At 30.8% G+C, this 27,189-nt stretch overlaps 1 protein-coding gene across 2 annotated transcripts in view; it reads left to right on the top strand.

Moving 5' to 3' along the window:
* Window positions 1–27,189, top strand: part of LOC127716125 (teneurin-m-like) — a 210,057-nt gene that overhangs the window by 18,327 nt on the left and 164,541 nt on the right. For both annotated transcript variants that reach the window (XM_052222208.1, XM_052222211.1), the window contains exon 2: window positions 16,573–16,650. The gene's annotated coding sequence lies outside the window, so the exon portion shown is untranslated. The remainder of the gene's footprint in view (window positions 1–16,572; window positions 16,651–27,189) is intronic.

The raw sequence follows: 27,189 nt of genomic DNA, 5'->3' as shown, positions 1-27,189 counted from the left end.
ACATGTGGTATTAACCTGTATATAGTTATTTATATAATCATTATCCTATAGACCTATTTACTGCTCAATTTGGTCTGGACAGAGAGAGCTGTATTTAGTGTGTAATCAGTTGGAAATCTCTAGTATTATTGTCACTTGGGTAGGATGATCCTTGGTGACATACCATCATTTTTATCTCTGATATAACTCATTGTTAGCTTATCTGTAGACAATAATGATAGTTTTACCTGTATAAGTGGTTTTATTAACTTTTAAATTCAGTTGATAGATTAGAGGACTTATTGAAAATTTGTTGAAAACAGGTTGGTTATTTTCATTTTATAATTTTCATATGTAGTTTTTAGCCTTTTGAAAAATGCTTGTTTTCGCAAATGAAATTTAAGCTTTTTATTTTTTATGACATGTTTTATTTTTTTTGTTTTTGTTATAACATATATGGGTTATGGAGATTTTATCTGGTTTTATATAAAGTCAACATTTCATTACTCCAATGATGTTGAGTCATATAAAGAGCAATCATCGTAAAATCCTTATATTTTGAGCAAGAGAAAATTCTATGTATCGAATAAGCTTTTGTTTATGAATATATATATGTGTGTCTGTTTTTAAAAAAATAAAAAAATATCATTCTTAATTGGACTTGAGAAAATACAATTCTAGAAGAGTTTTTCAGTTGAATAAGTGGAAAATAATTTGACAAAGAATTCCAACCAAACTTTCTGCAACTTAAAAAACCAGACAGATGTTTTGTTGAAAAGAGCAGAAGTAGATGAATTAACATTCTAATAGGTTTAATTCTTTTTTTCACTTCACAAATCAAAATAAATCTTCTGAGGTGTGATGCCATTTGGAAAAAATTTGAACACTGATTGTAAGGGGACACATCACGACAACCGATTACTTGTCTGTCGTCAGGATTTAATGTCTGTTGTACGGGACAAATTGTAAACAAAGGACAACAATTTTTATTGCCACTATTGGGAATTTAAAAATTTCAAGACGTTGAATCTTTTTATGCAAAACATTGTTTTTTATCAGGGAATCGTTTGACATTTGTGATTTTGTTAATTTGGACGTCAATCAGCCTGAGTGGTATGGGAATACATTCAGAACCATGGAGAATCCCAATATGTTGACAAGTAATTGGGCAAAATTAGGTTGCAATTTTGTATACAGTTTCAATAATTATTAGCCCTTATAATGTCAGATCTATTTTAGAATTATAATTTCTTATAATGGATAATGAATTGACAAATTTTATGAATTGAATATAGAAATTTAAAACTGAAGAGTCATGTTTGAAGGACAATAACATATTCAGAATTTCATAGAGGGTACTTAAAAAGACATTGAAATATTATTGAATATAAAATGGTGATTGAAATTCATAAGTGGTGATGTTTATTTTATTATGTAATGCATAAAGAAGCAGACCACTTATTTGGTTAATTTTATTTTTTAAATTCAAATACTTAGGTTTATAATTACAAAAGTTTAGACTTATTAGGGAAATTTGTGATTATCTTTTGTAATGGACTTATACTGAGGTTTCATAATTGTTCGGCTAATTTTCAAAGATTTCGTGGGTAGAAGTGAAAACAAATTTAAGTAGTTTACAGAATCAGCTTGTATGACCACAAAATGAAGAGCGCATTAATGTTTCTAACCCAAACGATGTAAACCATTATGCGCGTAGTCGTTTAATTCATTTGTTTCTTACATTTTTTGGTCAAATTGATATTGTTCACATAAACGATGTACGTGCAAAATAGTCACTTAGTTGTTGATCGATTATTGCTGAGACGTATAAACGATGCATTTATTTCTGCATCTGTCGTTAAACTAATTACGAGCATGTGTTGTTTTCGTAAAGTCCTAGTCATTCATTTCCCGCACTTTTACCTGTTTGTTTACAGTGCGTGTATGTAATCTATTTTTGTCTCACTATGCGGGGTAGATAAAGGTCATTAAACGATGTATTTGTTTCTAGCAGCTTAACGTCTACTAAACGATAGTCATTGATGGCAGAATGTCGGGTTAGAAACAAATGCACTCAAAGAAACTCGAAAAATTCAATTGTTCCCAAATCCACTTAAAATTGGTCCTCACCAAAATAAATAAAGCCAGAGTATTTTTACTTTTAATTATTTATTAATGTTTATAGGTTTTTTTATTCATCAAAGTCAGAGCATACCTGGGTACCATTTCATAAAACAATCGTTCAAATAACGTGCATGTTAATCCCATAACAAATACATTGGACTGTCATGCATGTGAGCTTTTCAATGGCTATTTTCAATATGGCACAAGGGGCCTCGGTGGCCGAGTGGTCTAAGTAAAGTAGTTACTACTGTAATCACTAGCCAGTCAACAATGAGGTTGTGAGTTCGAACCCCGTTCGTGCGGGTGCACTCGACTCCAATCTTAATTGACTAGGATTGTCAGTTTTCCTATCGAAGGTCGGTGGTTTTCTCCGGGCACTCCGGCTTCCTCCCCTTATAAAAACTGGCCGCCACGAAATAGCCCAAAAGCGGTGCTTAAAAGTGGCATTAAAACACCAAAAATCAAAATCAAATCAATATGGCACAATATTTGAATAAACTCATAAAAGAAATTGAACAAATAACATCTGCATTTTAAGTTTATTGAAAAGAAAAATTGAAATTTACCCTTGGAAACATTAAACTGCAAGTTGGTAGACAGAACATTTGAGATTCAATTTAGCCTCCAATGATCTCTATTGATTTTTGCAAATTCATGCAAATTTAAAGGGGAATCACATTAAAATTTTATGAAAACTGTTAAATTTTTTTTTATTTTTACGACTCAGTAGCAGATGAAACAATTGTATTCTTCTGTATCACAAATTAATTTTATGTAAATTAGGTAGTGGATCCATTTGTCTTCTAGCGCGTGACAGCATCATGTTTGTGTATGCTGTTCGACTATTAAAAATCACCATTTGGAGAATTGAAATGAATTTGTGTTAAAAAAAATTGAATTCACCCTGATGCCAAGGCGATGATTTATCATCGTCTTTCTATTAAGAAGTCATGGAAAATGACATTATTTCCTCTTTTCGAGCGTGGTAGATTGGAAGTCATCAAGATGTCTGGTTTGTCTTGGTAACTCTAGCCTCATCTTCGTTTAATCAAAATAAATTTCTGTAATGTTATTTTTATTCCTGTTTCTAAATGTAATTTCAACCATATTTTTTCTATTGAAGAATTTTATTGTCATTGGAAAAATACTTTAAGGACTAAAGATTAAGTCAACCTGACAGATTCATGGAGAAAGGGTGAGAATAACGGAATTGATGATCAGAACATTTTAAGTAATGGAAATTCTTGATCTGTTTTCTATCATTTGTTAGTAAGACTGAGTATAATTGAATTTAGACATTTTTAGTGTGAAATATCTGACAGTTTGTAGGAGGTTGCTTTTCAAACTGAAGTACATTTGTTCTTTTTATTGCTGATTTGGCATAACTCAGATGTACCTGAGTACTCTAATAGTGCAGTTCTAATGGGTTCATTATAATAAAAAAAAATATATAATAAGTACAAAAAACGATCTTTTACCTTAAAAATAAATATTCTAATTAATTTATACCTTATTTAAATATAATACAGTATTTTCCATTGGTTATGTTGAAATAAAATTTTGGTGTACGTGTTGGATAAAGAAAAGTCATATTAATTGATGACGTGTCTTCCAGTTAAGTTTATGAAGTTGCTATGTTAAATCTATAAAGTACAGCAACTTAGATAGTGAGTGTATTACTGCATGATTTCTTATAAGCAGGTTAATTATATAATGCTTGCTTTCAGGTACTGCAAGTTCTCTGTAATACAGTATAATTTGTTATTTGATATTTTGTGTGTGTGTTATGTATTTTACCGTTCATTTTTGAGTTATTCATAATTTTGTGTACTGTGTTTGATTGTTTGTTCTTTAATGTACCTTTTGTTAATCCAGTCTGATCAAGATTTTAAAGTTGGAGGTTAGAGATCTCTAAAAAACTAGTTTCACCCTGCCAGGTTTTTATTTGCCTGTTCATGAGATCTCTAAAAAACTAGTTTCACCCTACCATGTTTTCATTTGCCTGTTCATGAGATCTCTAAAAAACTATTTTCACCCTGCAATGTTTTCATTTGCCTGTTCATGAGATCTCTAAAAACTATTTTCACCCTGCAATGTTTTCATTTGCCTGTTCATGAGATCTCTATTAAACTATTTTCACCCTGCAATGTTTTCATTTGCCTGTTCATGAGATCTCTAAAAACTATTTTCACCCTGCAATGTTTTCATTTGCCTGTTCATGAGATCTCTAAAAAAACTATTTTCACCCTGCAATGTTTTCATTTGCCTGTTCATGAGATCTCTAAAAAACTATTTTCACCCTGCAATGTTTTCATTTGCCTGTTCATGAGATCTCTAAAAACTATTTTCACCCTGCAATGTTTTCATTTGCCTGTTCATGAGATCTCTAAAAAACTATTTTCACCCTGCAATGTTTTCATTTGCCTGTTCATGAGATTTTAAAAACTATTTTCACCCTGCAATGTTTTCATTTGCCTGTTCAAAGTCAGGAACCTTGTCAGTAGTTGTTGTCTGTCATATCTAGCTGTTTTTCGTTATTTGGAGTGTTGGTTGTAAATGACTGATCTTTTAATAATGTTTCTGTTAAATGTTTACAACTATTTTAGACTTTGGACAATATAAAGCTTAAAGACAGTAAAATGTTGCTCTTTTTTTATGTCATTTGAAGTTTTTTTGCTGTTGGGTTGCTGTCTCTTTTACATGTATTAACCCCACATCTCCTTTTATTTATATGTTCATGATATAACCTAATCAGTAAAATTCTATGGACACTAATGTTTTTAACATTGCAGCAAACTATTTAATGGGCAGTTTAACTGTGAGTTACTAGATAATGTGGTTTCATATTTGAAGCTATACAAGTGTATAATATTTGATCCTATTATCATATACAGTACCTAATCTGCATGAAATATTTGTTGCTGGTATTGATAAGCAACCAACAGTCTAAACTTATGATTGGCTTAGAATCAGGATATTATCCAGTTCATCTTATTAATAACTAATTTTAAGCAAAAATTTCTAAATGTCTAATAATTAAAAATCTTACAAGTCGATCAAGGTTACAGATGTTTACAAAACTTCAAATTTTTCGAAATATTAAGGATTTCAACCCCAGAAATAGATAACCTTAACTGTATTTGGCAAAACCTTTTGGTATTTGGTGTCCTCGATGCTCTTCAACTTATATGCTGATGACTTAGTATTAATATCAGAATCTTCAGAAGGTTTACAAAATTGTCTAAACAAGTTAAACACTTATTGTGAAAAATGGAACTTGACTGTCAATCTTGACAAGACGAAAACAATGATATTTAATAAAAGTGGTAAAAAACTTACTAAAGACAAGTTTGTATTGAAAAATGAAGTAATCGAATGCTGCACAGAATATAAATATTTAGGTATACTATTCAAGCCATCAGGAATTTTCACTAATGCTGTAAATCTCCTCTGTAAAAAAGCTTCAAAGGCATTGTTTTGTATTAAAAAAATCCTTTACTCAGATAAGATGGATGTTTTTTCCCATATGAAACTTTTTAATTCTTGTGTTAGTCCAATATTATTGTATTGTAGTGAGATATGGTCACTAAATATTGTGAAGAACAACAAAACTCTTGAATCTCAATACTTATCAATGGAATCAGTAAAACTCCAGATCAAATTTGCGAAAAGTCTTCTTAATGTTAATTCAAAGGCAGTAAATACAGCTGTATTAGCTGAATTGGGAATGTACCCTATTGGTATACAGGCCCTTAAGTCTTCTGTAGGATTTTGGTTACATATTTTAAATTCAAATGAAAATGAGTCTTTATTATATAATGTTTATAAAGTTAACAAGCAGTTAAATGATGGATTTGCTTCAAAAATTAAAATGCTACTATCAAAATTGAATTTCACTCATGTTTGGGAAAATCAATGTACCTTTTCTAAAAAACGATTACTTTATGCCCTCGTGAAGAAGCTCAATGAAAATTACATTATATTTTGGAAAAATTGTCTCTTTAATGATGATAATTCAATAAATGGAAATAAACTAAGAACCTACAGAAAATTTAAAGTAAAGTATGAACTAGAAAAGTACCTTTTATTGAATTTAGATAAAAATGTTACAAAAAATTATGCCAAAATAAGAATAAGTAATAGTATGCTGGCTGTTGAACACGGTAGATACAACAAAACAGCCTTGGAAAATAGAATATGTCCATTATGCCATAAAGAGGTGGAAGATGAATACCATTTTATCATAACATGTACAGAAATTAATAAAACTAGGATCAAAATGTTTAATGAAATTTCTAGTATTGTTCCCAGTTTTAATTCAATGAGTAAAGAAAACAAATTTGATTTTATATTTTCTTGTGAAGAATGTGATATTTTACTTATCATTGTTAACAATATAAGTGAAATGTATAATGAGAGAAACAATTATAATGTCAGTATATGAACTGTGTGTGATTGGTGGCTTAACTTATAATGTTAGATATAATCATAATATTTGAATTGATAATTTTATAGAGGAGGCATGCTGCCAAAAATAGTATAATACTTAATATTAATAATCTTTATTTTTTTTTTTTTTTTTTTTTTCAATGCTACATGTTTATATTGTTTAATGTCTATCGTTTTGTCATTAATATGCCTGTCTGTTTGTCTGTTTTGTTTTGGTTTTGTATTGGTTTGTTTATTTAGTAACAATCCTATTGTTTGGATTTTAAACTAATAAAATTCTTATTCTTATTCTTATTCAACTTCAACTTCATACTTTATTTTGGCCTTTTTAACTTTTTTGATTCGAGCGTCACTGATGAGACTTTTGTAGACGAAATGTGAGTCTAGCATACAAAATTTTAATCCTGGTGTATAAGAAGCAGTAATTCCTGTAAGGTGTCTCAAACATGTTTTACATAATGTGAGACATATAAACACGGCAGTGCTGTACACGTCATGAAATAATTTAACATGATTGTATTGGCTTTGCTGTTTGCCTGAAGGACATTTTCATGTTTACCCGTTGTTCAACCAGTTTTTGTTCCATATCTAATAATCAGCGACATTTTCATCTAAACGTTGTGTTATTTGAGGAGGAAATGAAACTGTCGTATAATATCAATCCACGGATATCACTGTTCATTTCATTAAAAAATGATTCATAACCCAGAGGGAGACATAAGATATAGGGTATTATATTGAGGCTCGGCAACAGTTTTCTATGGAACTATATTTAACAGCTAAGATGTGACGCCTAAAATAATTGATAAAAAAAAAAGTTATCAAATAATGCAGAATTTTTAAAATATTAAATCATTTATAATTCAGTAAAATATCCACATTATTATACATGAACTGTGTGTGGATTGTATTAGGCGTGGTCATCTAAAAAAAAAAATCATAACAGAGAATTCAGTGTTCTAATAAGGTAATTATAGACTTTCTTAATTTTCAAGTGGTTGAAGAATACTGTAAATTCAGAAATTATTGCGATGTTTTTATTATTGCGAAAAATGCGACAGGGTTATAATCGCAATAATTTAAATTCGCATTTTGAAATTTTTTATATGATTTACACAGGATTTTTCTCAATATCGCAAAAATTAAAATCGCATTTTAGTCTAAAATGACAAAATCGCAATAATAAATGCACGCAATAATTTCTGAATTTACAGTATGTAAATAGAAAAGATAATTTGTCAAATAATAAAAGATATGTTATCTCTGATTTTAACCTGTTTTAATACCTAAGGTTTTATTTAGGTACGTCCATGCTTAACTTTCAATGCATCTGTTATTATTTGGAATATTTATGTTCTAGGATTTTATTTAACCATCAACCAACTGACTTCACGGGTGAAATAATACATAATAGAAATGCTTTTCTTTGCCTAGACTGCCTAAGCTTAAAGCCTCATTTTTATAAACTATAAATTAATTGATTATTTAATTCATCTAATTCAATCCAAACTTCAATGAGGTTTTTCACTGACACTGGGAACACAGCAAGGGAACATTATAGTAATACAATGACCGTCACACGACCATAAGATGCATGGAATAATTTAATTATGTTAATTGTTCACTATCAGATCTCGTCAATATCTCTGCTATTCTTTGTTGTTTATTTATAATTATTTTTGTTGTTTTTTGTAATCAGAACTCGGTATTGATGTTTAACGAGTAGAAATTTGTTGACGGTGGTCTCCATCAACGGACTGGGAGACTACATTTCATAAATTGATTTAAGGTGTCATTACTGGTATCGTTTTTCAAACCATAACATACAGCTTGTGTAAAGAGATATTTCTCGTTATGTTTTTTAATTTCCGTTACATATTAATTGGCAGGTGAAGATAACTGATTGGAGGATAAAATTTCATCTAGATGTCAGCACTTCCTGAAGAGTATTGACCTATGGTCATTTAGAAAATGCTGTTTGTATTATTCTACAGAAACATCCAATTTTGGGTTAAAATACCTTTAAAAGTGCTTTTTCAACATAAAAATAAGAGGGACTTGAAATTTCCAGTACTGTACAAGTGTCCAATACCAAATTTTGTGGTTTTAGAAAGAATTATATTTTTTATCAATACTTGATTTTAAGGTTTAAACACGTTCTGAATACAATTCCTATTTGAAAATTGTATTTTGTGGGTACTTAAATTATATGAAGTATAATTCATTAGAAATTAGTACTCAATGAATGATAGTGAATTTACAGTACAGAATGTATATCAGAATAGGTCCCAGTGCATGAGGTCAATTCTGTCATTGCAGTTTAGCTTTACCCTTTTTTATGAGATCCATGTAATCCAAAATAGGTTGGAATTACTTAATTCTAATTGCTTAGAAAGTTAACAGAGGACAAATGTAAGCTTTCCCATCTTCCTATCTCCACAAATGGACCTGAAACTGCTTTACCTTATACTGGAGGCACATGAGTTCACAACAGTTTTAATGCCCCTGCAACTAAAAGTTGGGGGGGGGCTTATTGTTTTACCCCTGTCTGTCCGTCCGTCCGTCCCATTATGGGTATACATAACTCCTCCTACATCACTTTGTCTAGTTTTTGGGTTGTTTTTTTTAGGGGGGGGGGGGGGGGGGGGGGGGAGGGGGGTGTCTTCTTACTCAATGTTTAGTTTTCTGTGTAGTTTTTTGTCTACTGGTGTTTGTTCATATTTTCCCCCTGGTTTGTTATTTGTATACTGACTTGTTTGTTTTAGATTGTAGCATGTTTGTCAAAGAGTGTTTAAATTATTTTATTATTGCATAGAAAATTAATGAAGCTCAGGTTTCTTTCTCACTCAAACCTGCAAACATTTGTAAATAATAGAAAAGTTTAGAATTCAATTATACTGACAGCCCAGAACAGATTATAAATAATGGAAAAGTTTATTTAATAGAAAAGTCTACAATAAAACCTGTTTGTTTTGTTCTCGGTATGTGGGGGCGAAATTACAGCTGAATCGAGGCAATGTGATTGTAAATATCATTATTATTATTAGAGATGTATTGATACCTTAATGGTCTGCTTTCAGAACTTTTTATAATTGCCTCTAGCCGACACAATAGAATTGACTTTTTACTGAGGCTTATGGATTATAGATAGAGGCAATGTTATATTTTTATTGTCCCATTACAGCCATATGGTGATGGCAGAAAAACACATCTAACATTTTAGAATTATTATTTAATCATTTCATCTTGGTATTTTTATCCAGAATTATGACTTTATTATTGTAATAGGCTTGTGTTGTGGGAAGCTTTATAGTTTTTTTTACATGTAAAAATTATGATTAGTTTGTGCTTTGAGCTTTGTGCAGATGAAGTAATAGAGTTATCCCCCATTAATCCAGATTGGAATAATCCCCAATTTGAAGATGTTTCAGCTATTTTTAAAGTTGTTAATAGCTTTTATATGCCTTAATGTAATTAGAAAATGTATTGTAATAGTTATTCCACACAAGTTATCAGACAGGTGGGATACATTTCTCAGAAATTTATGATACAGTGCAAACAAAAGCAATCTTTCTCAAAACAACCGTTTGAAGATGACAATTTCCACGTCTTTTTTACAGCATGTTATAATATTTCTAAACTGAAAGAAATTTTGTTTGAAAAAAAAAAAGAAAATCAAAAGAAACTCATAAAAAGTATGGACTTCGTTTTGAATTGAAAAGAATCTCTTCCTTCTGTTGCAGAAAAAATCAACCATCAGACATCAGTAGAGTTAAAAGAGCATATCCATAATGGAAATTAAAATTTGATCGATTATCATTTCTTCATCTTATATTCCTCACCTGTTGAGATCTGTTGATTACCATTTCAAAGAAATATTTAAAATGTGAATTATTGATTTTAATATTTTTGCGTCTTTGAACCATTAAATAATAATCCTTGTAAGTACTTGAGATGTGAAGATATAGAAGAAAATCATATTTACACTTTCTAATAGTATCTAGGATTTTTCTCAGATTCAATGAACGTGTTGATGATATATAAGGGTTTAATCGACAATTTTGTTGGTATTGTAACGGTCTTTAAGTAGGCGGTACCAATTTGACATTTTTCGAGTAGTTCATTCAAGTTTTTGTAAACATTGAATTGAATAGGAAATTTCTAATTGTGAGTTATGACCACATGTTGTTACAGTTTTTGTTGTACAAACTTTACACCTCGATGAAGCACTTTAAAATGTAATTCAGTAGAAACAGTTTTTAGTATGATTCACAAATGTGGATATTTTTAAGAGGACTTTGGTTATTATTGTTACTGAGGTAAGTATATCAACTGTAACAGTTATTGTCACTTATTAAGGTTTAAGGATGTAAGCGTTGGATAAATCTTCTCTGTCTGTTTTAGTATTTTACTCTTGATTTTACTGTAAATTAATTAACGATTAAATTAGACTATTTTTTGGTAGACTTAAGAAATATTTGTACCAGTAATCACTAAACAGGTCAATTCAAGGAATTTAAAAGCGGTGCACATGTACTCTACCATTACCATTTTTACAATTTAATCAGTTACATTGTCCTCAAGTTTTTGTTTTACAATGGTTAGTGGTCAATATAAAAATAAGAAGATGTGGTATGATTGCCAATGAGACAACTCTCCACAAGTGACCAAATGACACAGAAATTAACAACTATAGGTCACCGTACAGCCTTCAACAATGAGTAAAACCCATACCACATAGTCAGCTACAAAAGGCCCCGAAATGACAAATGTAAAACAATTCAAACAAGAAAACTAATGGCCTGATTCATGTACAAAATAATGAACGAAAAACAAATATGATATACAGCAACAAACGACAACCACTGAATTTACAGGCTCCTGACTTGGGACAGGCATATGCAGAATGTGGCGGGGTTAAACATGTTAGTAGGTGCCCAACCCTCCCCCTATTCTGGGACAGTGTTGTAACAGTACAACATATGAACAAACTATAAAAATCATAAAGTAATATTTTGCATAATTTGTGTGTGCTATCATTAACAGCTTACCCTCCCCACAACCATATACCTTTGTTAAAGATTGGTAGAAGTCTAAAGTACAAGTATACATATATTTATACATATATTAACTGTCAGCATGGTCACCTCAGCCCACAAAAATGTCTGTATACCTGGTTTTGCTGAATATTATCGACTTGACTCCAACAGTCCGCTGTTTACATAAAGGCTTGAATTTAAATTGTCATTTTAGAATTAAATTTATCAGCTATTTATACTATTTATACTATTTTGTTATTTAAATTTCTGTATAATTAGATCATTTAAGTATACCATACATACCTACATGTATATATTGTCATCATAAATAACCTGATTCACATAGTAATTCAGCTCGCTGTGATTATAAATAGGATAGAGGTATTTTTGTATTCATTGTCCTGATGCTGGCAAAATAGATTCTTTGAGGCCATCAAATGTATGTTAACTTAGGTGAAAACTAGTCCTCTGTCAGGGAAAATTTGAAAACCTATGTTAACTTATTAATAGTGCATAGATATAAAAATAAGAAGACATGGTATGATTGCCAATGAGACAACTCTCCACCAGAGACCAAATTACATAGAAGTTAACAACTATAGGTCACCATATGGCCTTCAACAATCAGCAAAACCCACACCCCATAGTCAGCTATAAAAGGCCCTGAAATGACAAATGTAAAACAATTCAAACAAAAAAGCTACGGCCTTTAATTTATGTTCAAAACAATGATCGAAAAACAAATATGAAATACAGCATAAAGTTTATCTGAATTTGAGGGGATGGATATTTTCTAATTTGACTTTTAAGGAGACTTTTGTACAAGATTATGACCTAATTATTTAAGAAACTAGTTACCTACTAGTTAAACAAATCAGTGGGGATGAAGGTGGGGACGTAGATGGCACTGTGAACTTGAAATTTGTTAACATAGATAAAAATTCCACTTGCTACACTCACAGCTATTTTTAACATTACTGTCAATTTCTCCCCCTATGCCCTTTACCTTGGATCCACCCCTGCAATTAACCAACATGTCCATGTTCCACCGTAATAGTCAATTGGATGCTGACAAAATGTGTGCTATCGAAATGGAATTTGAAAGGATTTATTGGAAGCAACTTTAATTTTCTATCATTGTTTTAAAAAGAATTGTCTTAATAGTGTGAAGTGACTTCCATCATAAACAATATAGCCTTTGTAAATGATGATGATATATTTTCAAATAACGAAATTGGCTTTTAAAGACAGTTGTTACTTGTCAGATAGTTTCTTTTTTATTCTCTGTAAGATACTATAAGGTCAGAAGTACTTTTGTTTTGTTGGTCAATGTTAGTATTATTGATGATAGAATTACAATTTACCTTGAATACATGACCATATGGTTATAAGTACCACGATGACCATAAAGGAAGATTTATATGGAAATCTGCAAACAAAAACAGATGTATTGGTCATAAAATCTGGTCAATGGGACATCATAAATATATATGGTCAATAGACTGTATCTGATCCATATGTTATTGTTACATCAAAATATGATCTGCAACTTAAAAAGAGAGAGCATCTAAAGAGGTTTTTTATTACAACTTTATGATAAAAGAATGATTGAATGGTTGATCTGAGACAAATGTCTTGAGGACTTGTTGACCCTCTTCTTTATTTGTTATATACAGAAAAGTCCCCTCACCATACCAAAGTTTTTGTCCAATGTCTAAATGTTTGTAGCCTTACAGATACTGGGTCATAACTGGTAGTAGCATTTAAGATAAAAACCATTTGGTATGCATTTTATAGAGATGATTCTATTCGGCTTTTAAGGAAATTTCCGCTATTGGTAATCTGGATTTATCCATTACAATTTTTTTATTATACTTACTCAGGTTGGCTTTCAATACAGCCATTTTCCCTTTTATTTTTGTATAGCAATATAATCTGATTATTGAATAGAATTAAAAAAATTCTTCCAAAAATATTGTTTTGTAAGAGACGTTAAAAGAAACCTATTTCTCTTTGATCTGAGGAGAACAGATTTTACCAACTAACTGTTATGGTTTCTGTAATATCTGTTTATTACCACTCTTGATTCAAATGTTTGAACTGTGAAATTTTATTGGAATTTTAAAAATATCAAACAAAAAAGTTTGGTTTCACCCTGTTTTGCGAAAGATTAAAATGGAATATTTATAGACATTTATAGAATATCAAAGGCCACTCAAAATTTTCACTGCAGTTTATAAAGGCTTCTCACAAAATTGATATTTTCTTCAAGTTTCAATGAGCCTAGATTTAAGTAAGATTGGAATAATATTTCCTGTCAGAGTTTTTGATGTCCAGTTGAGAAGACAATTAATATAGTGCAGAAATAAAACAGACTCGAAATACAGAATAGAAAAAATGAGATGTGGAGGCCCAATATAATCCTAAAACTGTAAGGCGAATATTGAATCAATAATGAATAAGTTGTTGATATATTAAATGTTTACTTTCATGTTTTAGATAGATTTATTTTGGTAAATACTTATCTAAAGTTGCCGACAGTAGATTTAAATTGTGCAAATATAATATAAACATCCCAAACAAAAAGACCTTTATAGATAGACCCATGTTAAACAGGCCAAAGGCAGGAATTACAAACATTTCGGACAATAGCCTCTTTGAAGATAGACCAACAGTTAATAAACTGAAGGATGCCCATTTCTGAAATTTTTTGATAAAAGTTAAAGAAGATTATGATATTACATTATATAATTTTTATGTACTTAATATTTTGGAATATTGATCATATGTTAAAGATCCAATGTTGACATAGTTGATCTACTTTAAGTCCTTTTATCAACATGGCTGTAATTCTCTTACTGCTTTTACAATCAATGTGATCTTTTGTTCTGAATTTTCTGACCAGTGGTCAAGCACCAGAAGGGGTTTGTTGGTATTGGTCACTGTGATCAATAAACCATTGTTCATTGCTAGTGGTCAGTTACAGGGGTCAGTGAGAATAAATGAACAGGATGTGAAATGCCATATTGGTTACAAACAGTTAATTGGGATATTTAATGAATTATTGTTATTTTGGAAGTTTAATTTGGTGGAAGATCTTATTGTTACATGTGGTAAAACTATTGATCAGAAATTTAGTATATTATAAATGGGATGTACTGTACAGCTATAATTTTATGGTAGGATTTTAATATTTTTTTTACATCAGCAAGTTAACATGCTACATAAAACAATAAATTCTGCCATAACAAAATTTCTGCTCTAATAAAAGCAATATAATTGATTGTTTGCTTCATTTTATGTGAGATTTAAAAGTTTGGAATTAAATCTAAAAACTATCGGACCCTCTCTACTCAAAATTTTAACCATCTTATTTTGTTTGTCTTCTACTCAAATCAATTACATCTGATAACTATAAGAGGTTTGTGAATGAAGTATATGGGCATAGATGAATGGGAAATAAAATGTCCATTTCAAGACGTCAAGTAAAAATAGCTAATTTTTCTTTTTCTAAATGCTTATATATATAGTGAAACACAGTGAATAATGAGCTTCAAGAACGAAAAGACGTGAAATAAAAATTACAAAAATATTGCACAAAAATGACCCTTTACCACCAGCTACTGTACTAAGATCACTTCCTTAACTTTAACAATTCACAATGTATTAAAGTGAACAAGGCCTGTGGTTTATATAATATATAACATGTATATGGATAAAATAGGATTTGTCATTCATGCATTACTAACTCATTGACACAAATCCAAGACATTTAAAGGTCATCATAAGTCACCAAACAATATGTCAAGTCACTATACAATATGTCAAGTCACTCAAAAATGTCAATTCTATACAAAATGTCAAGTGTATATAAAATGTCAAGTCTATATAAAATGTCGTCTATACAAAATGTCAAGTCTATACAAAATGTCAAGTCTATACAATATCTCAAGTCACTATCAAATGTCAAGTCAGTATACAATATCTCAAGTCACTATCAAATGTCAAGTCACTACACAATAATTCAAGTCACTATACATTATGTCAAGTCATTATACAAAATGGCTAGTCACTATCCAATATTTCAAATCACTATACATTATGTCAAGTCATTATACAAAATGGCAAGTCACTATCCAATATTTCAAGTCACTATACATTATGTCAAGTCATTATACAAAATGGCAAGTCACTATCCAATATTTCAAGTCACTATACATTATGTCAAGTCATTATACAAAATGGCAAGTCACTATACATTATGTTAAGCTTATAATCCTCAGGAGTTTATGAAAGTACTAAAAGAAATAACAGAGACTATCAAATGATTGCCATCAAAACCAAATCACTACAGAATAAAACCAATAGGATAAAAGACAACCAATGATAATTAGGTTCAGGCACCTGAACATAACTTAGCTAAAACATTTGGGATACCCCTATGGATTATGAGCTCAAAGAACATTATGTGTTTTAGCCATGACTTTTTTCTCTGATTACACTTAAAGCAAGTAATTTACTAAAGATATGGAACAAAACAGACATGACATTTTAGGGATATGATCTATAATTAACAAAAAATTGTAGCTTATTTTCAAGCTTCAAATCTTCAAACCAAATACCATCATCAAAGAAAAACAAATTCAAGTTACATACACAATCTCATGACAAACTATTTGACCTACTTACTTTCAAGATCAGACAAGAGATTTTTCTCCAGTGATTTCCTTATTAGATTTATAAAATGGGAGACATTTGGTATTTCTAATATCAGCATCGGAAAATCAAGTCAGAAGTTTATATTACGGAGAAGATGAAGCTTAATATGAAGTGTAAATTTAATTGTTATAGATTTGTATACACGGAGATGGAAATTCCCAACAGATGAATATACCACAAAGTGAACATTCAACTGGTTTTGTATCGATCGTAGAGATATTAATCACATAACCTTAACACTTTGCTTCTTGTATTTTTACAGAATATTGGAATTTTGATAATTAGCTGGTTGTACAGACAAAATCTGCTAATTAATGGTAGCTTGTTGAAGTGTTCCTAGGTAAGTACTTTACCTTTGTTTTTGAGATTTTTTTTGGCATCGTGTTACATATTATGTCACTTCATGGTATTGAAAATAAGTCAGCTACATACCTCCATTTAACTGATCTGTAGTATTTCAGGTCTATATTTTCATTCCAACAGTCCTGTTTGCTTAGAATAGAAAAATGATGACAGTGAAAATTTTTTGAAACATTCCCAGTTATTTCTCAATGAGTTTCCATAAATTTTAATGAGCGTCTAATTAGATATTTATTCTGATTTGGTGATATCACCTCAAAACATTTATTCCAAAAATGTTTTTATGTAAGATGAAAGAGGTCAACATGGATGTCACTTATCTGATAAATGCATTTCTTTATTTAGTATAAATGGAAAAATTCATTGAAAAAAAGTGAATCTGAAACATACTAAAACACATGTCATTGCTGTTGGATGTACAGACTATTGCCTACTTCATAATCTCAAAATGTTTCAGCTGTTATACTTCTCTTTCCCTTTACATTTTTCAAACAGAGTTTGTTTTTGGTTGAGAACTTCTGCAATTAAAAAAAAAACATGAACAATTTAATCACCAATTAACCAAAAAGCTTAATAAAATACTGAGTCTTTAATTTGAATGGCTTTGAAAGGTTATTTTGTATTCAACACGACACTTAACTGTTAATAAAAAGGAAGAGTAGTAAGTATTAGATGGATTTATATTGTAATAAAGGAACATTAATTGAGCAGAATAATAGTAAAAAATATATGTAATAACAGTGACTTTCCTAGTGCTTAGGGGAAGGGGCCAGGGCCCATGCAATTGGGAATAAATGTTCGTGAAATGTTGGCTTTGGGGAAAATATATTAGTCTGTTTATATTGAGGGCACACAGGATCAGCCGTGTGCAACTTGCTAGGGGGGTTTGGGGACATACCCCCAAGAAAGTTTTGAAAAATTAGGTACAAAATTCTGCATTCTGAGAAGGAATAAATTGCAAACAAGATTCAAGAGATTTGTAAACAAAAAACCATGATACGACACCAACAAAATCTCGCGACGATGTCTATATAAGATTGGGAATTTTAGAGCTGAAAATTTGGAAAAAAAAAGCATATTTCTCTTTGGGGTTGGGGCCTAAATTCTGATCCAAAATGAGGGTTGGAAAATCACTGAATAAGCACATTGCATAAGGACATAAGCAAGCAACAATCAACCAATCAAAGTCTAGTGTATCAAAACATTGTTAGAAGCTAAAAGTTTTAAACAATAATTTGGGGCGAGTTTTTTTATTGTCTGTGAAAATTTCCCCTTTATGAACAGTTAATTTTATATAAGTAAGTCTTTATATCTCCTTTCAAATTTAACAACTAGATGATTGGACAATGAACATTCTTATAGTACCAGTATATATCTTCAGTATGCAGTAATCTTGTCCCAATTCGGTATTGCTATTGTCCTGATTAATTTTGAAAACATGAGGAATCAGTGGTTTACATCAATTATTTATTCGTTCAAAGGCAGAAAAAAATCCTGATGTCAAAAGGGGAAATAATCCTAGTCGATAAAGTTGTGACAGTAATAGACACAAATTGACTTAGTGGATTTGTCGTGAATTCACAGCTTCCATTGAACCAATCAATATGGTATTTAATCTATATAAATGTACATGTTGATGAAATTGTTAGTTAAATGACCAAGGCAAGATTTCTGAGGGCTTAATCTGATCAGCCAGAAATAAAAATGGTCAGCAAAGCAACGATCGATGTCAATAAGACTTACAGAGTTAATTGGAAAATAATACAAATAAAAGAATATAAAAGAAAATTAAGGAGGTGTTAATAAAATCTGCTTAAAGTGTTTATATTTACTTATAAATGCTTGTCTTATGACTTGGAATACACCTACAGTATTAGTATCATTTACAATCTTTTAAACGTACTGCAAAATAAACTATCTACTAGTAAGAGACGTTTCCTTGTTGCTTGTGGCTACATTTTCTGGCTCTGTTGTACCAGTAAACTTCTCAGTTCTTTTTTTGTCATGATAAGCTTTAATTGTACAATCAAAATACTTCCATTCAGGAAATGCTTGGTTCTTTTTGCCGCCTACAATAAATAGCTGTCCATAAATATATTCAATGTGAAAATAACTAACATTATTGCATCTGTTGGCATGGTTTGGAATAAGGTTTAGGCATGGAATACCCTTCAGCAGGTTATACATTATCAATCATTGTATGATCATGCTTATAAGCCATTATTACTCCAATTGTTCATGAAAAATAACTTCAATTAAGTGAATATTGGCATATTTTTTGTCCATTAAGTTTTCTCATTGACAATTTACAGTACAATAAATCCTCTGTCAACAAGCAGAAAGCTAGCAATTAGCAACTGAATATTAGAATAAATATCCTAACTGGCCTTTTTTATCTGACACCTGAGAACAGGTAACAACATTGTCAATATTTAATTACTTTTTAATTGTAATTTTAATGGAATAGAATCCAATAGGAAATGTTGTTTTCACAAGGTCCATATAAGGCTTTGTGACTGATGTTGGGTTAACATGGTTGAGTGTTAACTGACAATAGTAGATCTGAACTTTGGAACTGAACATGGTAATTTTCATGACACAATTATAGCTATTTAATTTAAAGGGCAAACATTTCTTGAGTCGTTCATAGAGTACATAGAATTGACAGGTTAGTCCTACATTTGTACAGTTTTGTGGCACATGATGTCATTTGGTAGATAAAATGGAGTTCAAGATTATTGATAGATAAAATGGAGTTCAGGATTAACCTACAATTGTTCAAGTAACTAGTGAACAGATAATAAAATTGAGAACAGAAAAGGGGAATGTGTCAAAGAGACAACAATCCAACCAAAGAGCAGAAAACAGCCCAAGGCAACCAATGGGTCTTCAACACAGTGAGAAAATCCAGCACATAAACCTTATTCCTTTTGTTTCTTTTTTTGATAGTGAAGGTAAATTTTCATGGCTAACAAGATCAATGATTGGAAGTGAATACCTCCATCTGTGTGAAGTGGGTGGTTTACTGATTTACAGAGTACAGTTTGTAACTTAATAATAATACCAGTAATAGAATAGTCTAAACTTGCAAGGCATTTGTATAACAAACAGGATTTGTCTATCAATTTCTTTTTCTGGTTGTTTCTTATCTTTACAGCATGTCAGTATGAGTTAATTCCCCTTGCTTCATTTGTATACTTTTTCTTATAAAAATCAACTTGCACACAATATGAAAGATATCATGCAGAATCTTTGAGATTGAAGTTTATATTGCTTTATTAAACATGCAAAATACTGCTTCATTGGTGCCAAATCAGACTATTTCTACCTGTGTGGCTGACTAGAACATTCTTTAAAATAGTAACCTCCTAGTCTGAAGATTTGGTAAAAACATAGTTTGTACCTAAACAAAAAACATTCTGAATCAGCATTAAAGCTTCACATGCCTGTAGATTGTAATTAATAATTATTGATAAGATTAACAAAATTATGTTTTGTTTGGAACCTCACCAAAGTTACAAAGTACCATCTTATTATGAAGTAATGGCTAATGAATGGTTTTCCATGCTCTATGGAAAAAATAATACAAGATTGATAATCAGCAAGAGTAATGTTTTCCTGTTTGTTTGTTTTAGGCACATTGTTGTTAAAAGATGTTTGTGAAAAATTTGGCTTTTATATATTGTAGATAAGAAGTAATTAGTCACATGTCAATTACACCATAACAGTTTGACTACTGGGCAATATCATTGGTACCATTATACTCTTGTTGACCACTTGATCTACCATAAAATGTACTTTCTCTTTTGGAATTCTTGACCATTTTTTATGGGTTTTTTTTTGTGGTTGATTTGATCTTGTTTAGTTATGTGAATATTAACTCTTTAATTGGTGATAAAGTTTGCCAGGTTCTGAACCAATCTGAATGTTGACAAATGATTTGTTACTGTGTATGGACATTATTTAGTGTTTCTTCACTTCTGATTTTCCTACATGAAGTCATACAAACAGATATAGTTGATTCTGGTCCTTGTTTCCATCATGAAGTCATACAAACAGATATGGTAGATTTTTGGTCCTTGTTTCCATGGATCAGAATGATTCTTAAGTACAAACTGTTGTCAGATATTTTAAGACTATAGACTTAATGCACACTGACATTTTCTATTAGCTTTATCATAGTTTATCTTTGTGGTTTCTTTAAACTTCATTGTTGTAGAATCTTATCTAAATTAGATTAAACAGATTACACAATTACTAAACCTTAGGTCCTGTTTGATTTTATTGTCTGACATCAAGTGATTACGATTCAGAAAGGTTTGTATTAGGTTCCATTGTGTCTTGTTGTTTATATTGAAAAAAAGTAGTTTTGCCATACTATTTAGTACTATAGATAAAGTTCTGTGATTGCATGATGACCTGATGATACAGTAAAGTTGAATATCAAAAGATTCTTGAATTCAACTCCAATAAAGCAGTGAATAATAGCTCAGGTACAATTCTGTATTTTATTGAAAATGAGTTTTATGGACTTAATGTGAGATTTCAAAAAAAATAAAATGTGCTTTTTAAAATATGAGGTTTTTTATGATTTTCCTTTAAACATGAGACATACATGGATTGGGTGGGTCTCATGTTTTTTAACAATTGCTGTTGTACCTTACTTTTGAACTGTTTTAGTCATTTAAGTTGAAAAATACAGGGTAGCAACAAAAGCAACTAATACTACAATTAAATGTAAAAGGCTAACTGTGACAGATGTCCTCTTTAGTAATTTTTTTATTCACAAGATCACAATGGTTTTGGATTGCAAACTTATATAATTAGTGTCTTCAGTCAAAGTCTATCTTGGGTCTTAAATCAGCTAAGTTTTTTCCACTTGTATCTTCCTTTATAAAAACTGTCAAAGATTTGTAATTTAATCTGAGTGACTTTAAAAGTATGAAATTTCAAATTACTTCTCAAATTTTTTTTTTATTTGTGGTACTTCAAGATGTTTTTATACAAAACTTGTGGAAATAAAGGTTAATGTGTACTTTAATGTTTACTGCATTTGTTATTCATTGTAGAGGCCTTCATTTAATTTGGGGGACCTTTTACTTTAGGGATAAGGGTTAGGTAAAGACATGTTTTAGGGTTAGGGCTAGCATAAGGATAAGTATAAGATTTAAGTTATATGGGTTAGGTTCCTTAAAAGAAGATAAAGTTCAAATGATTTTTCATTTGTAAAGAACATTCCTTAAACGGATAGTAGCTAGGATTTTCATTAAAATTATTTTTCTAATCTATATGCCGGATTTTGTACAATACGTTTATTTAGAATGAATAAAACCATCACTGTTTACTTTCCAATTAGCATTTAGAAGCTTTTTAACGTTTTACACCTGAATTTAATTTTTGTCTATAGACAAAAATTCGATGTTAAGCCAACCCTTATTCATATGACCTATGTTGACCTTAACTCAGCAGTTCCTAATGCGCAATCGCAAGTTGTCTCTCGAAGGGAAAATGTCGAACAGAGGAATGTTATCGCGGAAATGGAACGTGTGTTTACAGTTTCTGCGAGAAAAAGAAACAGTAAAGAGGTGCAGACAAGTTATTGTAAATTGAAAATAAATAACGGCGATGAGATCGGTCATTTACAAACACCCGTCATGCAGATAAAATCATTATAGAAGCAGTCGACATTACGACGGTTTACGAAATGTAAAAAACATTTCTGAACTTTTCGAATCCAGATCACATGAAAATAAATCGCGACGTGTTCAAATCATTATTGTCCAAAATATCTTTATAAATTTAAGAGCACTGATCTCACAACTTAGAAGACATTAAAAATCAACTCCTTATAATTTAATATTATTCTTCCGGTGTACCCTGCATGAAGGCCCCAGTTCAATTCACAAACACATGTATACGTTATCGGCATTGTTTTGTCATACAAATATAAAACAAGTGTATAATATCGCCATTGCTGGAGAACCTTGGGTTCGAATAATATGCAGGCATTTGGTATATTTTGTTGTTACATAATATGATAAAAGGTTTCAAATATGTACGCTTAATCTAAAGAAATTGGCAAATACGTAAGAAAATAAAAGCACATGTTCATATTTATTTATATCTTTGGTCATCTCACTCGCTGTGTCGGCAAAGTTCGGGAAGTAAACCCGATGCATAATTAATGAGATGAAAAGGCACGCTACACGATATTAATTATCAATTATTAACACTTCTGTACATTATATAAACATTCCACCGATCTTATTGTTAATTTAAAGTACATATCTTTGATTTTAGCAGCTTTAAAACTTGGTCATAATTTTGTCAAAATCGTAGCTACTATCCCTTTAAGTCACTATCATGCTTCAAGTATGGGGTTTTGATTTGACCTTCAAAAACTTGTATAATCTTTGGAACAATTTGCTGCAGTTTTTTATTATTTTGAGCAAATTATAAATTGACCTGAATCTACCAATTTCACCCAAGATGAACTTTTCCTTTGATGTGTGTTTGATCTTGATCCTCACCTGATGTGACCTTGAGCACAGTAATTGTCTGTAGATGACCACTGGTAACAAACTAATTATGACCATTGATTGATATAACAGTTAATGTCTGATCAATTTCTGTAGGATCTGGACACATGTAATGGACATGGATATTAATTATAACCTGTTGGTGGAGAGTTAAGTGATTTCTTCTGATCAGACAATGCCTACAGGTCAAGGGTATAGTTAAGATTTACTAATGGTTAATTTTTAATGGTGTTTTATCTTTGATGGAGGGTGTTTCAAGTAACTGGTCAGACTTTTATCATGTATTTAGTCTAGATATATATAAATATCTTAAGGCTCAATGCAGATTGTTTCATCCTAAGTTAGGATTTCTGTTGAGATTATTAAAGTCTAGATGAGTGAGCAATCTAAGACATCATCCAAATGTTTGTGCTTGTAAATTGTTAATTTCAGCTGGAAAAAAACTACTAGATGGTTTCCCTATGATTATCATAATAAGAAATGTAAGTTACAACAGACATAAATGCTTGCATTCAAAGACATTTATATGAATCATTAGAACAAAAAATTCTTTTAAAGTACAAAAGTGCAAGTCACTTACTGCATTTTATGCACCATAGCCTTACCCTGAAAGATCATATTTTTTTTCTCATTTCTAAAGGATACAAAAAATTCTTTGTATTTAAAAAATGAACTGGTAATGTTTTTTTGTGTTGGGTATTATAGTACCAATGGATTTCACTGAAGACAACAATAGGTAAACTGGTACCTGAATTAATTGTGGTTTTAGGTTTTTAGATTGATCCTTCATTTAAGTTTTCAGGATGCCTCAGAGGCACTAACTATACTGATCTAATGGGATGTGTATTTGGGCATTTAGATTGATCTTTCATTAAAGTTTGCAAGATGCCCAAGGCAGTAAATATACTGATACAATGGGATGCATGTTTTAAGGCTTTTAGATTAATCCTCATTAAAGTTTTGAGGATCACAGACACTAAATGTACTGTTATAATGGGATGTGTATTTGGGTTTGTTGACTTGACATGTAATATCCATTATATCCAATACCAATTATCCCTGTGATCGTGTGGCTTTATAAACTAGTTAAGTTTGATCTGCCTTCTTTATGACTAATAATACAAACAGAGAGACTCCATATAATAAGGTTCCATCAATTTATACAACAAATATTGACAGACTCAAACTCATTCATTTCTCATTTTAATTAGCTCATTTATTAAACATTGATTTTTCACACCGAGTTATGAAATTTCTTGAAAAACAATTTGCTTGTCTCCCATAAGAATTGAAAGTGTGAGTAGGATGTCTAATCAGAAGTAAATGGTCAAAGAACTTATCTGTGAATTGTGATAAGCTCGTTTGATAATGGATTGAATGTTTGGTGCTTAATGTTCAGCAGCAAATATTACATACCAATTCATTGTCCTGAATATGAGTGAGATATTTGTCACTTGACAAGCAGCAATCAATCATGCATGCAAATTGAATAGGCTGATAACATAAAATGGAGTCTGGAAATGTTTATTTCGGGATATGTCCAGCTTGTCCTCTTTTTAAAAATCATACCAATTCAATATATTTTGAAGAAAAAAGATTGGTAAGACTTCACTTTAAAAGATATCAAAGACAGTTTTAAAGTAATTCTTTTCCAAATCGAAGTTCATTTTATGTTTTAATAAGTTCCTTATAAGTAGGTGGTTGAGATTATATTGATTTACCAAAAGTGGCTTAAAGGGAACTTATTTTCTGTGATGTCTTTGACAGTCTAAATCTTTCATACAGACGCTGTCAACAGGGGAGATAATCCATATATCTCTGGTCTTGATAGTTGTTAATATGTATTGATCTTCGCCAGTATAAATTTGATTTCACAGTGTTTTCAAATAAAGACTAATTCATTCTTCTTATAGTTATACTGACTTAGTAATATTTGTAATAACGGACACCTGTCACATGACTTCTCATAGAATTCCATGAAATCACACATAAATCTACAGTAGTAGAATGTCAGATCAAAAAGGAAATCGGCCATTCTTGGTTAAGTTGTAGAGAAAACAAATGTATTTATCACACGTAATATAAAAAATGATGGAAAAATGTGTTAAGTTTTTATCTTTCAGCTTCGGCAGCTGGTAGTAGAAGGATTTTGTAAAGATCGTGTGACAGTTAATCAATGGTCTACGATGCATTATGAAATATTAGTTTGCATTTTGACAGATATTCCCGGGACAATTGACAGAGTTTTCCTTTTTAGAAAATTGTACTTATTCCTGTCATTGATATGGTTAATACCAGTAAAGTTTGAGATCTGTATACTTCAGTGTGCACAACAAGATATTTGATATCATAAGAGTTTATATCTAGCACATTACGTAACTCAACAGTCATTTAAGGGTTATTTTCTAGACATCTCTAATTTTTTGGTTACATTATAGATTATGTAACTTCGTAATTGTATTGGAAAATAGCACTACATCTGTAAATACTGATTCATATACAGCTAAATTAAATGGTTACATATTGGGGAAAACCACAACAAATTTCATCTCTCATGCTATCCAAAATGTTTCTCATCAATGTGAATTAAACTGAAAGTAAATATATAACTTTTCAGGTATCATCACAAATGAGGGGCAGGAAGGACCCTTTTTGGGAATAGGGATTGAGCTATTTAATTCACGGGAATTTGGGAATAGCCAGTTAAATTGACGGTAGTTCAGGATTTCATATTAACATGATACAGGAACAGACACATTATTTTCACAGGAGTTTGAACAGACACATTATTTTCACAGGAGTTTGAACAGACACATTATTTTCACAGGAGTTTGGGATTAGACCCACGCCTTAGCCCTCCCTCACAATTTCTTTGGATAAAATCTAAATATTGGATAGGTAAAATCTGCATATATATATTTAGGCTGTAATATATACTTTTCCTCTAACTTCTATGGCAACTCCGCCTAGAATTGTGCAGTCGCCTTTTCCGCTCCTCTAACAATAGCTGATAAAAATCATTTGTTTTGGAAGGTGTTGCATATATATAAAAATAAGGAGATGTGGTATGATTGCCAATGAGACAACTATCCACCAAAGTTCAAATGAAGTGGATGTAAGCAGTGATAGGCAACCATGCGGCCTTCAACAATGAGAAAAACCCATACCGGATGGTCAGATATATACAGATTGAAAAGATCTGAAAGATTGCAGGTTCAATATTTTTGGATGATTCCTATTTCAAATTGATTTCAAGGTCAGTGTTCTGGTCCCTATTTATTGTCATTATGCTCTTACTTCTTGATTAAAGAATGAATTGTTTACAAAAAAATCTGCATGACATATAATGTTTTTGGTGGACATTTATGACCATACGTAAAATTATTCTTCTAATTGACAAATAAAATGACTTTCAAATAGTAAAAGTGATATGAATTTGATATTATCTTCCGTAACCGGATGTTTATTAGGCAGTCTGGTGATTTAGTTCTTATTGTGCATAATATTCACCTGAAATTAGATTATGGACCTTTTGAGGTAGTTAGTGGAAGGATTCTTGAAGCAGACTGTTTTAATCCAAGAATTCAATAGGACCTTTTGAATGAGTTTGTGCAGACTATGTTAGGCTTTTTATAATCCTTATGTAATGAGTTTATAAGTATAGCTATTGATTATTATACTGTTAACCTTGTAATATCGGTCAATACAAAAACTATGGCATTTTACAGCTGTATACTTGATTTGATTTATCCATACATAAATGCTGATCAATATGAACAACTACCATCTCCTTAACACCTATTAGATTGTGGTATTATATACCCATAAACATTTATATATATATATACATCACTGAAGAGACATTAATTGTCGAAATCCGGATATGGTGTACAAAATTTTGCACCTCATGTTTGCGGTATACCATCTTTTCCGCAAGTTTATTGTTTTCTGTTTGGTAATAAATTAATTATAAGATCCCT

This window comes from Mytilus californianus, unplaced genomic scaffold (genome assembly GCF_021869535.1).
Source record: "Mytilus californianus isolate M0D057914Y unplaced genomic scaffold, xbMytCali1.0.p SCAF_9, whole genome shotgun sequence".
Classification (NCBI taxonomy): domain Eukaryota; kingdom Metazoa; phylum Mollusca; class Bivalvia; order Mytilida; family Mytilidae; genus Mytilus; species Mytilus californianus.
The sequence above is the reverse complement of the archived record's forward strand: the minus strand, read 5'-3'. Positions and strand labels throughout refer to the sequence as shown.